Below are 15407 nucleotides of genomic sequence, written 5' to 3'. Positions count from 1 at the left end.
AATTGATTCTCTACTTCTATTCATTTCCCTGTATCAGTTCATATAAATCTTCTCAGGTTTCTCTGAATCTGTGCCTCATTTCATTTCTTATGATACAATAATATAATTTGTTCAACCTTTCCCAGGTTGATAAGAATCTCTTTTTGTTTTCAATTTTTCCTAAAACATGCAAAATAATTACTCTAAATATTTTGTACATGTAGGACCTTTTCTTTTATCTTTGATATTTTTGGAGTATTTGCCTAACATTTGTTATTGATGGATTAAGATATTTTCACAGTTTAATAAATTCTAGGTTGTGATTTCAAATTGCTTGTGATCAATCAAATCACAGCTAATATCTGTTCTATCACATCCCCTCCCATTTCCCTTTTTTGATCACCTTTGCCAATTTGCTCAGTGAAGTTGAACTTCAAATTTCTTTTAATATACATTTTCTTACTATTAGAGATTTGGAGAATTTCTTCATGCGGTTACTGACAACTTGGATCTTGTATTCAATCTGTGGGCACAGACTGGGGGTATATCTGCAATAATGCCATGTCACTCTGATCTCAAAATAGAATCTTGGATTCAGGCCACAGATAAGTGACCAGGGCAAGGATTCAAAGATTCAAAGATTGTGGAAAATTAAAAAAAAATTTTTGTTATCTTTTTGACATTATAGATCTTTCATACATTTATATGCTTTTAAAAATAGTATTTACCTCCATATACATTTCATCTATTTCCTCTTCTAATTTTCAAGATTTCTCTTTTGGGGGATATATGTATTCAGCGGACTTCTGAATCCCAGGTGTCAGAGGTGTTAGGTGCCCCTAAAGCTCCCCTAATAGATTGCTGGTAGATTTTTGGTGTGTTTCCTTCAATTTATTCTGGTTTTGTTGGTGGAAACCCTTTTGACAACACATCAAGGTTTCTATATTTTTGTGTAACATAGAATGGTTGAAAGAGCTTACTGTATTCTTTTTAATCTTTGAGTTTCTTGATAATTATTTGAACTGGTAATCTTTTTAGATCTTTGTTGGGTCCTCTGAGATCTTTCAGAAGCTGATACTCATTTTTTCCAATTAGTACATTTTAAAAAATTAACTATTTCATTAAAAATAATTTTATTCAAATTTTATTTTTAGCTGGTTAGATGGAGAAAATAATTGAATTTAACTTATTATTCAATACATACCTTAAAAAAGTAAAATAAAAAAAATGAATTCCTAGGTACATAGTTCACAAAGAAATGGGCTTTGCATACCTTTGAGGTCAACATGCTTATCTTACATCTTTTTCCATATCAAATAGAAAATATGATAAATAAATCAGCCAGGCTGTACTAAGGAATGCATTTAGAGTAAATAACAAGCACAAGGTGGTGACTTCCTAGAAATAGCTGAAAGATCATAGACAATAGTACTTGAGTCACTGGGAATATTAAAGAAATACATGAAGAACTTCCAATGAACCTGTTGATAACGTCTTAGATTGGGATGCTTTTGCAGATATAGGTTGGATAATAGGGTACAGAAAGTCCCTTTCATCTCTTAAATGTGTGATTTTTGTGATACTTTACTGACCTATCTTTAGTTCTATCCTGAAGACAAGAAATCTGATTATATTTATGGATGAGGTTGGAGTACTGAAAAATCTTCAGGAAAGATTATTGGGAGGATTTTCTCATGTATAGAATTAGCTAACAGTCTTGATGGGGAAAATCAGAGGGAGATTGTCAGAGGGTTAGACCTACTATGTTCAGCTTTTTTTATTTAAATATTTTTCCAGTTACATGCAAAGATATTTTTAAATATTAATCCTTTTCTACCACTCTTCCTTCTCTTCCCTCTCCCCATCACAGTAACTAATCTCATAAAAATTTTACTTGAATATTCATGTTTAACATATTTCCATATTAGTCATGTTGTGAAAGAGAAATTAGACCTAAGGGGGGGGAACCATGAAAAAAAATAAAAGAAATTTTTAAAAATGGTTTATATTCAGACATAACAGTTTTTTTCTTTCTGGATGTGAATGTTATTTTCCAATACAGGTCCCTTGATTCCTGAATTGTTGAGAGGAGCTACATCCATTATTGTTGATCATCACACAGTGTTGCAGTTAATGTGCACAATGTTCTCCAGGTTCTGCTCATTTCACTCAGCATCAGTTCATGCAAGTCTTTCCAGGCTTTTCTAAAGTCCAGCTACATAGATTTTTATGTTACTTTTTCTAAGTTGGGATGAACGTTTGCCATTTTTGGAGGAATTCTTCCAATTTTTTCCATCTTTCTTTCATCTTTTTGGAGTATATGCCTATAAGTGATATTTCTGGGACAAGGGATATATATACATATATATATATATATATATATATATATATATATATATATATATATATGTACACACACACATACAGTGTAGTGACATTGGGTGATATTGTTTCAAAGTGCCTTCCTAAAAAAACAGACCAATTTATAATACTACCAATAGTTCATTACCTCCCCAGTCTTCCTATATCCCTTATAACAACTGACATTTTCCTTTTCTATCATCTTTGTCCATCTTGTAGGGTTGAACCCCTGGAGGTAACAGGGAACCACTAAAATTTATAGAGTAGGGAGGAGACATGGTCAGATCTACACTTTAGGAAAATCATATTGCTAATTGGATAATGAATTGGAGTAGAGAGAGATTTGAGAAAGGGAGACCAATGAGAAGCCTATTAGAATGGTACAAGTTTGTTAGGTGATATGGATTAGGGATTGTGTGAGTAGAGAGAAAATATTTACAAGAGAAACTGGAGATATTGAGAAGGCATAAATAATAAGATTTGACAACACCTTGGTTATCCGGAAAGGTTTCTAGGATGTTCAAAGAGTTCTAGGATAATGATGAGACTATGAGCCTAGATGACTTTGGAGATGGAAGGGGTAAAGGTTTCTTTGAATGGGAGAGATAGTAAGCTGTTTTTGATATGTTGAGTTTGAGATCTTTACAGGACATATAGTTTAAGATGTACAAAAGACAGTTGCTGATGTGAAGCTCAGAACAGAGTAAAGGGTTAGAAATGTAGATTTGAGAATCATCTGCATGGAAAGGATATTTGATTCTGTAGTGATGAGATCACCAAACAGGATAGTATAGATGGAAGTCAAGAGGTACCAGGAAAGACTCCTGGATAATTGTTTCTTGGTAGTGGGGGAGAGAGTGAATGGCAATAGGGAAAATGGGAATATACTATTGCTGGCTGGGTCCTAAAACTCTGAACTTGTACAGGAGATAGAATAGCTAAATGGGGTACCTCCTCTCTCTCTCTCTTACATATCATTTGCATATCAAACTCTGAAGATCTTTAAAGTTATCTCAGAATATTTAAAACTTCTGGTCCTCTAGAGCACCCCAATATTGGAATTTCTCTTCTGGTCAAATTGCTGTCTACTTTTGGAGTTTGCAGTAATATGAGTAAAATACTAGACAGTGTAAGGAAACCTTCTGGGACCATGTATGGAAAACATTTGCCTCTTAGACATGACCTTAATGTTTTAGAAGCAAGATAAGATAATAGGCAGCACTAAATATGGGCTTATGAGTATTATGGAAAGAAAGCAGATAACCTTGACCCAAAATGATAGAAGACTTGAGACTGAAGACAGGATAGATAAGGAAAACATTTTGTTCATAGTTTATTTTAAGCTCTTGTTTTTAAGGTTTTTATTTTAACGATTAGAAGGTGACCAAAGAATGTATAGAATGTGTAGGAGTAATGGAGGAAGGCTAGATTAACATTTAAATGGAATATTAAATTTTCAGAAAAAATCATACATCTGAACCCAGGTTGTTTTTTTCAATTTGAGTTGATAAGGATGTGTAATCATGATAAGCTTGTCAAGAAAACAACAGAACAAAGACATCAGCACCTTGGTCATCATATCTTGCTCAGTTTTTTCAAAACCTCTTCTAATTCACTTTTCTGCTGTCTCCCTCAATCCAGTCCGTCCTTCAAAGAGTTGCCAAAGTTGTTTTTCTTTAAGCATATCTCTCCCTCTGTCACTCCCCTAGTTAATACTCTTCAGTGGTCCCTATTGCATCATAAGATCAAATAAAAATTCCAAAGTTTGACTTTTAAAGGCCATTGAAACCTGGCTCCATGTTATCATTCCAGCTGCATTGTTCACGGTTCTCATTTCTACTCTCTGTGATATAGACAAACTTATTTGAATACTGTTATTTCTGATTCAATGCTAGACTGGTTACAGAGGATATGTCTTCATGGGGCCAGACCATGAGGAAGTGGCTTCAGGGTCAACAGGCCAATGAAAAAAAAATGCCCATTTGCTCCCTTCAGTAAGTCATGCCGTAACCCTACTACTTATTCTTTTTTTTCCTCAAGACAAAGCAGAGGATATCTTCCCACACCCACCAGAATTGAAGGGAATTTTTAAGGAGCTTTTTTCCAAATGTGAAGTCCAGGAACTTATTTTTTTAAATATGTAACAATTATTTTCATATAGTATTTTTATTATAGTCCTATGTATGTTATTTTATTCATTTAAAAACTATTTTGAGAAGGGGCCCATAGGCTTCCCCTGGTGCCCAAGGGACCAGGACTCACAAAAAGATTGAACGCTCCTGTTGTAGAAGGACCCAAATTTGAGATAAGCTCCATATTGGCATTTCTCTGTCATCAGTGTGTTCTTGAAGAGCACCAGCCATCATAGTGGTTTCAGCTGCACGCTCCTTCATCTACAGGGTTGCCAAAGGCATTCTGATTATTTCACTGTACTCAGAACAGTCCTGTTTCATAGCTGTGACCTTCCAGTAATTTAACATTAACCCTCTGATTACATCATGCCTGGGAAATTTGACCTTCTTGCCCCATTCCCTCCCCCCAGTCCCCAACTAGTTGGCAGTGGGAGGTTTGTTATGTCCATTAAATAAATATATAGCTTCCCTTATAGGCAGGCAATGGAAAGACAGGGTACAATGGGGGAGTTAAACTATGATTAATGAATAAGTTTGTCTTTGAGTCAAGACAAAATACACGATTTGAATATACTCTAAATCATAACCCAGAAGCATTAAGCTATGTGAACTCCTGTAGGCTATCCATCCCCTTGTGGTTATTGCACCTGTATTAGCACCAGAAGGTGTCATTGTTATTCTGAACAATGGCATAAAGGTCAGGCCCTTTTAAAGATAATCTTTCCTCAGGAGTACATTGGCTTTCCAGAAAACTTGGTCAATAGTACAAGACAGCAGGGGTTAATAAAAAGAATGCTGGGTTTGGAATCAGGAGAGCCTCTGGGTTAGAATCCTGCCTCTGAATATTGCTTAGCTGGACCTTTCAGTGCCATTTCTGAATTAGAGGAATACTGACTATTCAGAATATTGTTCTAGTTGGATTGTATATAATTGCTAGCTGAGAAACCCTACGGAAGTCACTTCAACTTTTTAAGTCTCAGTTTCCCAATCTGTTAAAATGGAGGTAATGACAACACTTGCCTCCCAGAGTTGTTTGGAGGTTCAAATGGGATAACCTCTATCATGTATTTTACAAAGCCTCTAAACAATATAAACGTCAGCTATTGTTCTTGTGGTGATGGTGAGAAATGCATGTTGATCAATTTGGGGAAACTTATTAGTAGTTATATTATTGTCCTTATTTTAATTTAATAAAGAGACTGATGTTTAAAATTTTAATTTTTTATATGCATTTATTTCTCTATCCCATTATTTTCCTTTTTAAAAAATCCTTAAAACAAATATGCCTAATCTAGCAAGACAAATTTCCATATTGGCTGAATCTAAAATTGTATGTTTAGTTTTTTCTACTTTCACTCTGAAAATTCTTACAAACCTTAGAAAGTAAGGAGAGTGTTTTCATCTTTATTCTTCTGGATGATCATTGTTTATTCTCTGTTCTAAAGTCTTTCAAAGTTGAGGTTTAAATTTTCAAAGAGGTTTTCTTCTCCTGGGCAAAGCCCGGGCTTCCTCTCCCCATATTCCCCACACCACCCCCTTCTTTGGCTGGACACAATTCTGGGATGAGCTCTGCCGCTGACTTCCTTGGAGGCCTTTTCCTCTCAATGTCAGAGAATCATGAGAAAGGAGGTGACCCCGTAAGTCCACCCCCTCCCTGCCCACGCACACATGTCTGACTTAGACTGGAAAATACCCAGAGGGAAAGATTCCACAACCTCCCTGGGCAACATGGTCCATTATCTCACAGGAAGTTTTTCTTAATATCTACCCTAAATCCCTCTTCTTCCATTCCCTTGTCACCTGACCTCAGTGGGAATGGAGACCATCTGCTTTCCACCATCAGTCCTATACTGGTCAAAGGCCTTTTGTTTCTGTTTACTGTTAAAAGTGCTGGGGACAGGGTCCCAGAGGGATTCTGCAATAAAGAAAAATTATGAAGACAAAGTGGAAATCATTGAGACTAACAGAAAGAATTACTGTCACTAGCTAATGGTGTGATCTCAATTAAGTCACTTCATTCTGATGTTCCAATTCTTCTTCATCTGTAAAAAAAACAAGACTTCCAATTCTGCTATTCTAATGATTTATAACCAACAATAAAATCTGACATTTATGTACTGTTTTAAGGTTTATGAATCACTCTACAACACTTTCTCATGTGATTCATTCAACAATCTGGCATAATATGGATTTTAACTATTATTAGCTCCATTCCATAGATAAGCAAACTGAGACTGAGAAGGCCAAGTGACTTTCTCATTGTCACATTTGCAAACTGGGTGACAGAAGTACAAAGTCTTTTCTGACTCTAAGTTCAGGGCTTTTCAAGTATAGATCAGGGGTTCTTAGCATTTTTTATATGTTATGGATCCCTTTGACAGTTTGCTGAAATATAGGTGGCACAGTGGAGTTAGGAAGACTCATCTTCTTGAGTTTGAATTTGACCTTAGGCACTTCCTAGCTGAGTGATCCTGGGCAAATCATTTAACCCCATTTGTCTCAGTTTCCTTATCTGTAAAATGAGCTAGAGAAGGAAATGGCATACTAATATCTTTGTCAAGAAAACCCCGCATGGGTCATGGACAGTCAGGCAAGACTGAAAAATGACTAAACAACAGCAAAATGAATCCTTTCTTAGACTAATGTTTTTAAACACATATGATAAAATACATGGGTTTATAAAGGAAAGCAATTATTATATAGCTATAGAAATATTTTTTGAATAACTTCACAGACCTCAAGTTAAGAATGCCAGCTTCTAAATGATCTTATAGGTCCCCATCATTTTTTTTAGGTACAAATCTGTGTTTTTATTGACTTGGCAGCATTGCTTATTGGATAAATAAATGCACCAGTCAACCCAGTACATTTTTATACTCCTCCACACTTAAATTACCCAGACTTGAGCTACAAAAGTATTGGTGTCCATAAATCTGCCCAAGTAATATCCATGTGAAATGAATAAGCAAAAATATTCAGAATGAATCCTTCATTCTGTATCACTGACAAACATTACCACTTAATAAATAGAAATGCAGTAGTTTATCTGTATTAGCAAAGATTTTCTTACATTAATCCATCACTGCAGTTCAGTTTGTATAAAAAGTTCAATTTCTACAGTGAAAAAATACCTTCACTTTGTCAAGAAGCAACCAAAGCTCTGAAAATAAGAGGAATGTGCTCTTTGTACCTTTCTTCCCCTACTACCTCCCAGCAACAGACTGTAAAAATTGAGTGAATTTGAAAATAACCAAAAATAAGTAAAATTGGTCAATATGGATTTTCTTCATATGTTCAGATTTATAGATCACTTTGATTTCACTTAAGTTGTGCTTTTATTCTTTGGAACAGTGGTTCCCGGATTTGTTAAATAGAACATCAACTCAAATGATGACTGCAGAGTTCTAGAAATGAAAATGTCCTTCTACTGTAAAACAAGACCAACCTTTTCAGATTCTGTTCCTGGACACTGCCAGTTGTACAAATAATATTGCAAATTACCATCTCCTATACCAAACTTGAGTTTTTCTAGGAATGTTTTATTTTCCATCAAATCTAGTGCATTGAACACATCAAATCCTTTCAATTTAGCTATAATGAGTGCATCATTCATTAGGTCCAGTAGTGGAGTCTCAGTATGAATGTTGTAGAAGGAATAAGCAGCTTTTAGACTTTTATGAATTGGGTGATGCATGACAGTGGAAGGTAACGTGTAAAATAGAAGCTCAGGAAGTCAGTTAACACTCCATTTGAACACTCTACTACAAATGTGTCGATAATATGATCCTGAGGCAGAAACCAATGGGCCACTTCCTCTTCATTCATCACAGGGGCAAGATGAAACTGCTTCAGATAGTTGTTCATTAATTCTTGCACAGCTTTGATATCTTTCGGCTCCATTGGTCTCAAGCCTGAAGTCTTTGTGACATCAGGAAGTCTGTATAGCTTCATTGTTCTCTGTAAAGTCATATTTCTACTCAAGTGAGAAAATGTCACTTCTACCAATTTTCTGGGATTTAGTGATCGATGCCAGTATCTGCAAGTAGCTACTGGCTTAGGAAGTACCACTCCTGCTGTATAAACAGCTTGAAAAATCACCTCCAAGTTGACTCTTCTAGTTATTTCTCTAATCAGCACTGGTGCTACCCGTTTTGATCTCAACTTCTTACCCGTCATTTCTAAAAATCTTACAGTCCCTAAAATATTTTGTAGAAATGGATTATTTTATTTTTTATTTTTTTATTTTTTAGGATTTTTTTTGCAAGGCAAATGGGGTTAAGTGGCTTGCCCAAAGCCACACAGCTAGGTAATTATTAAGTGTCTGAGGTTGGATTTGAACTCAGGTACTCCAGGGCTGGTGCTCTATCCACTGCACCACCTAGCTGCCCCAGAAATGAATTAGTTTAGAGGATATGAAAATATTGTTTAATTGGACCTTTCAGTGCAATTTCTGAATTAGAGGAACACTGACTATTCAGAATATTCTTCTAGTTGGATTGTATATAAATGAATACTGAACCCCAGTAACTAATATTCTCCAGGAAACCACTGAGATTTTGATGTTATTTTGCTGATTTGCCTGTAAGTTTAAACAAGCATTCTCCTGTTTGAATACTACTAGCAGCAACTTGCCAACAGGTAGCCACAAAGTGGGTTAATGAATGTCTTGTTTCTTTCTAAGTATTTAATGTCAATCCATCAGGTACCAGCCTAAACCAGAGGAAAGGACTCAGGAAGCTCACTCCTACCGTCATTGCCCAGAATCACAGAATCTCAGAGTTTGAAGAGATCTCATCAGCTTAGCCTCTACCTGAACAGGAATACTTGCCACAAAATTCCTGACAAGTAGTCATCCATTCTGCCACAACTTGAAAAATTCCTTTATCCTTTCTCACACTCGCTACATGCAGAAAGGACTATCATCATCTAATGCTGTCCCACTTTCACCACTACCCTGGCAATCCAAATTCTCCCTTCCTTTGCTGGCATCCATTCTTCTAATATGCTGTCTTCTAGTAGAATGGAAGTTCTTTGAGACCAGAGATTGTCTTGCTTCTTTGTTTTATCTCATTCAGTCCTTTTCAGTTGTGTCCAATTCTTTGTGATCATTTGGAGTTTTCTTGGCAGAGATACTGGAGTGGTTTGCCATTTCTTTCTAGCTCTAAGTAAAGAAACTAGCATACATTAAGTGTATAATAAATGTCTTTTTTCCCCATTCACTCATTAATTAATTAATGCATTCATTGTCATGAGAAAGAACTGACAAACTCCCAAGGGCAGTCTAGTTTTTCTTTTAAGCATTCCTATTTGCTAGGAAGTTTTTCTTCCTGTATAGTTAAAACATGCTTTTAGACAGCTTATCACTTTTAGTTTTGACCCCTTGGCAGAATTATCTTCACTTCTAGGTTATTGATTTTGAAATTTGATCTTATCAGTCAATTGACTATACTGACAGCTGATTCTAAAATGACGTATTCAGTTGTTTCTGACTCTGTGATTCTATTTGGGGTTTCTTGGCAAAGATACCGGGAGTGGTTTGCCATTTCCTTCTCCAACTCATTTTAGAGATGAGGAAACTGAGGCAGACAGGATTACACAACTAGGCTACAGTCAGATTTGAACTCAGGAAGGTGGGTCTTACTGACTTCAGACTCAGCCATTGTGCCACCTGAACAACCTCTGAAATGACTATTGATAGGCACTAGATGTATCCTCTCTGTTTAGAGAATCAATTTCATTTTTATGATGTCATTCAATCTGTACCATGTGTAGAACCAATTGAACATTTTTCTTTCTGTTTCAGAAGTCTTTGTCCTTAAAGCACAGTCATTTCAATATTTCCATCTAGATTTAATCTTCCCTTGTGACAGGAAAAAGCTAATTAAACAAAAACAACTAATATCACACCTGGCAATACATGTAATATTTTGTTCTAGAACCTCACTTTTCAACCACAAAAAAGGAAATATATTTTGTTATCTGTTCTCTGGAACCCCCACTGGATCTTCACTTATTCAGAATGTAATCTTCTTTTAGTTATATTTTCATTTACATGGTTGTAGTCATTCCCTATATTGTTTTCTTGTTCCTGTTTCTTCCCCTTGATTTCATATGTCCTCTGAATTCTTTATATTTTTCATTTGTCATATTATATTACATATACATAGGCTTTTATTTCTTATTTTTTTAACCATTTCTTAACTAAGAACATCCATTTTGCTTTCAATTCTTTGCCATTACAAAGAGGGATACTACAGATGTATGGTTGTGTATTAAATCTGTTTTTCACTATCTTTGACTTCCTTGGGTTATATACTCATATATACAGAATCACTCATTTTGCACAGATCTTATCTTATCTTTTTCATTGGGTATGGTCCAGAGAAGGCGAACCATTTCACAGCTCCAACAACAGATTAGTGAACATTTTTCTTGCAGCTCCTCAAATGTTGACCATTCCCATTTTTGTCATCTTTACCAATTTGAATAGTGTAAGGGGAAAGCTCAGAGTTGTTTTAATTAGCACTGATCGTATTATTAATGATTTTGGGTCTATTTTCATGTGGTTATTTATAGTTTGTAGGGGTTTTTTTTGGCAGTCTATATTCTGGCTTAATCGCTCTAATAGAGAATGACTGTTTTTGTTATAGTTGTGTCAATTCATTATAAATTTTAGGTTGTAGACTTTTTTTCAGGTTTTTGCAAGGCAAATGAGGTTAAATGACTTGCCCAAGGCCACGCAGCTAAGTAATTATGAAATGTCTGAGGCCGGATTTGAACTCAAGTACTCCTGACTTCAGGGCCGGTGCTCTATCCACTGCACCACCTAGCTGTCCCCGGATTGTAGACTTTTGTTGCAAATGCTTGCATAAAATTTCTCTTCTAAGTCTATCTTTATTGACTGTTGGTGCAAATTCTTTTAAATCAATGTAGTTCACTGATTATTTTTATCTTTTTAAAATTTTCTTTCTGAAGAATGAATTCATGATACATGGGAATGAAGTTTCTAAATGGTATAGAAATCATTGGACAGTTTTTTTTTGCAAGGCAATGGGGTTCAGTGACTTGCCTAGGTTCACACCCCTGAGTAAATACTAATTATGTGTCTGAGGTCAGATTTGAACTCAGATCCTTCTGACTCCAGTGCCAGTGCTCCACCCACTGCACCACCTAGCTAACCCAATTGGACCCTTTAATTCCTTGATCCTATATTTTTTAAATATAATCCTCCACAAATTACCCTGTCCATCTTCATTTTTGAAGTTACTTGGTGTCAAAGTATATGTCCAACTTACTTTGGATGATGAATATTTTACAGAATTCATTTCTAAATAAGGGACAATCTATCATGGTCTCTTCTTCCAAGACCTGAGGCTGAGAACTAATTAAGCATCAAAATATATATATATATATATATATATATATATATACATATATATATGTATATATATATATATATATATATATATATATATATATATATATATATATATATGACAATTGGGTGTAGAGGGTAAAGAAGATATTGCATTATGGTCCTAACCTGAAAACTTGCTTTGATGGAGTTATGATTTTACATTCCTAAAGTCAGAGTGCATAATGTAAGGTCCTACTAATCTTGAAAAGTTTATTATCTGACCTAGTGATTAACTGTGCATGCATTATTTAAGGATAAGAAGTCTACCATCATATTGATGATACAGCATTGGGTTTTTTTTTTTTTTGGTTGATCACAGCAACTCTTAAAAAAAATCTACCAAGTTACAAAGGATTATGATCAGCATTGATGAAGAGAATACCCACATTACAGAAATTATAGGCCCTCAAGGTATCTAAATAACTAAAATAAAGAGAGAGACAGGTCAGCAGTAGAGGCTCAGATGAAGGCAAAACATCTGAGCACTTTGGCAGCACAGGACGACATTAAAAAGGTATTGCTTGGAGAGGTTGCTAGAAAGGTTTTCCAGGAGAAGGGAGTCATATGCCAAAATGGAGGGTTTTGTAAGATAAGGTGATCCTAAGGATATTTGTAGGAAGAAAGAAAGAAGCTTATGTAAAGGGACAGATAGAAGATTCTCTAAAGAGAAGAAATAATTTTCTTTTAAAATTTTTTGAAATTTATTTTATTACATATTTCCCAATAACATGTAGAAATAATTTGTGGAATAAAATCTTGGATAAAGTGGGAAGGGAGGGTATACCTATACATAAATTCACTTGTTCCCACAAATTCTGAATCACACAAATAAAAGATGCCATAATTTTCTTACTTTTAAAAATATCATTATTAAATTTTATTTTAAACTTATGGAATAAAGCATATTTTTACATCATATTTCAATAAAAAAGATTATTGTACATGAAGCTTCAAATTTACTATACAGGACTTGCTATTCCTTTCAAATAAACAATAAAATTATATGTAAATTTCTTTTTTTTCCTTCCTTTACCTTAGAGATAGCTACAGTTAGACACAAATAGGCATATATACATGCATACATATATATGTGTATGTGAATACATACATGTAAAATTATTCTATATACATTTTTATTTATCAGCTTTTCTCTGAATGCAGATAGCACCTTTCTTCATATGTCCTTTATAGTTAGAGTACTTATAATAGTCAAAATAACTTTTGAGTTCAAAGTTGTTCTTAGATCCTTTTTTTTTTTAGTTTTTTCAAGGCAATGGGGTTAAGTGGCTTGCCCAAGGCCACATAGCTAGGCAATTATTAAGTTTCTGAGGCCAGATTTGAACTCAGGGTCTCCTGACTCCAGAGCTGGTGCTCTATCCACTGAGCCACCTAGCCACCCCTAAAGTTGTTCTTAGAACCATATTGTTATTACTGTATGCAACATTCTCTAGGTTTTGCTCATTTCAGTCTTCATTATTTCTTGCAAGTCTTTCCATTCTTTTCTAAAATCATTGAGTTTCTCATTTCTTATAGCACAGTAGTTTTCCATCACAATCATATACCACAATTTGTTCAGTCATTTCCCAAATCATGGATGTCCCTGTTATTTCCAGCCCTTTGCTATCACAAAGCTGGTATAACCATGCTAGAACATATAGCCTCTTTTCCTTTTTGCATAATTATATTTGGAAATAAACCAAGTAGTGTTAGTGCTGGTCAGAAGGTATAGGTAGTTTAGTACTCTTTCAGCATAATTCCAGATTGCTCTTCAAAATGATTGGATCAGTTCACAATTCCTCCAGCAATGAATTTGTGTCCCAATTTTTTTTTAGATTTTTTTTCAAGGCAATGGGTTTAAGTGGCTTACCCAAGGCCACATGGCTAGGTAATTATTAACTGTCTGAGGTAGGATTCGGACCCAGGTACTCCAGACTCCAAGGCTGGTGCTCTATTCACTGCGCTACCTAGCTGCCCCTTGTGTCCCAATTTTTCCACATTCCTCTCCAGCATTTGTCACATTTCCCTTTTATTATTTTGATCAATCTGGTAGGTGTAAAATGATATCTTAAGGTTGTTTTAATTTGCATTTCTCTAATCAATAAAGATTGAGAACATTTTTTCATATGACTATAAATTGTTTTGATTTCTTTATCATAAAAACTGCCTGTTCATATTATTTGACTATTTGTGAATTGGGAAATGACTTGTATTATTATAGATTTGACAAAGTTCTTTATATACTGGATATGAGACCTTTATTTGATAACCATCTATAAATTCCCCTCCCCTGATTTTATGTTTTCCTTCTGATCTTGGCTACATTTTGTTTTTTAATAAAAAAAATCTTTTAATTTAACATAGTCAAAATTATCCATTTTATATCTAACTTTGCTCTCTATCTCTTGTTTTTTCATAAATAGTTCACTTGTCCATAAGTTTAGTGAGTAATATTCTTCTAGATTTCTTATAAAAATCTTTCCTTACATCTAGGGTATGTCTTCATTTTGACTTCATTTTGGTAAATGATATAAGATATTGGTCTATACTCAGTTTCTGCTATACTGCTTTCAAATTTTCCTAATGATTCTTTTTAACTGGGTAATGATGTCTTATCCCAAAATCTTAAGTATTTATACCTGACAAATTATTGTATTTATTTGTTACTGTTAATTATGTCTACTCTATTTCATTGATCTGCCTTTCAATTTTTTAGTCAGTTCCAGATAGTTTGATAACTATTGCCCTATAATATAAAGATCTGCTACTGCTAAACCTACTTGTTTTACATTTTTCCATTATTTCCTTTGAGATTTTTGACTTTTTGTTCTTCTAAATGAAATTTATTATTTTTCTAATTCAGTAAATTTTTTTTAACTAAACTTGTCATTTTTATTATATTGGCCCTGTCTGCTCATGAACAATTAATATTTCTCCAATTATTTAAATCTGACTTTATATGTATAAAAAGTTTGTTTTATAATATTGTTTATATAGTTCCTGGGTTTACTTTGGCAGGTATATTCCCAGATATTTTATGCTGTATAAGGGAATTTTAAATGGGGTATCTTATACTATATCTTCTTGCAGAGTTTGTGATATATAGGAATGCTGATGATTTATGTACTCTCAAATTTTGGGGGTGGTTTGTAAGGCAATGGGGTTAAGTGACTTGCCCCAGCTCACACAACCAGGTAATTATTAAGTGTCTGAAGCCAAATTTGAACTCAGGTCCTCTTGATTCCAGGGCTTGGTACTCTATCCACTGTGCTACCTAGCTGCCTCCATTTATGTACTCCAGATTTCTTTCAAAAAGTCAAAAAATCACCACAAAATGAACATAGAACAGTAAAAATAAAGGGGTAAAAACAGTTGTTCTCCTAAGACAACTTGAGATCTTGAAAGACAGGATCCAAGGGCTGAGGTTTGGCTTGAGTAAAGTGTAGACACCTCCTGGAAATGCCATTGAATTAAAAAAACCACAGGCACTGGGTCAAGTCTCTTTGGAGACAAACTAGAGC

General features: G+C 34.7%; 1 pseudogene; it reads right to left on the bottom strand.

Annotated features, from left to right (window-relative positions):
- Positions 1–7518: 7518 nt before the first annotated feature.
- Positions 7519–8648, bottom strand: LOC141507296 (glycylpeptide N-tetradecanoyltransferase 2 pseudogene; annotated as a pseudogene).
- Positions 8649–15407: the final 6759 nt, after the last annotated feature.

The sequence above is a fragment of the Macrotis lagotis genome, chromosome 1, assembly GCF_037893015.1.
Source record: "Macrotis lagotis isolate mMagLag1 chromosome 1, bilby.v1.9.chrom.fasta, whole genome shotgun sequence".
Classification (NCBI taxonomy): Eukaryota; Metazoa; Chordata; class Mammalia; order Peramelemorphia; family Peramelidae; genus Macrotis; species Macrotis lagotis.
Note: the sequence above shows the minus strand (reverse complement) of the source record. Positions and strands in the feature narration are given on the sequence as shown.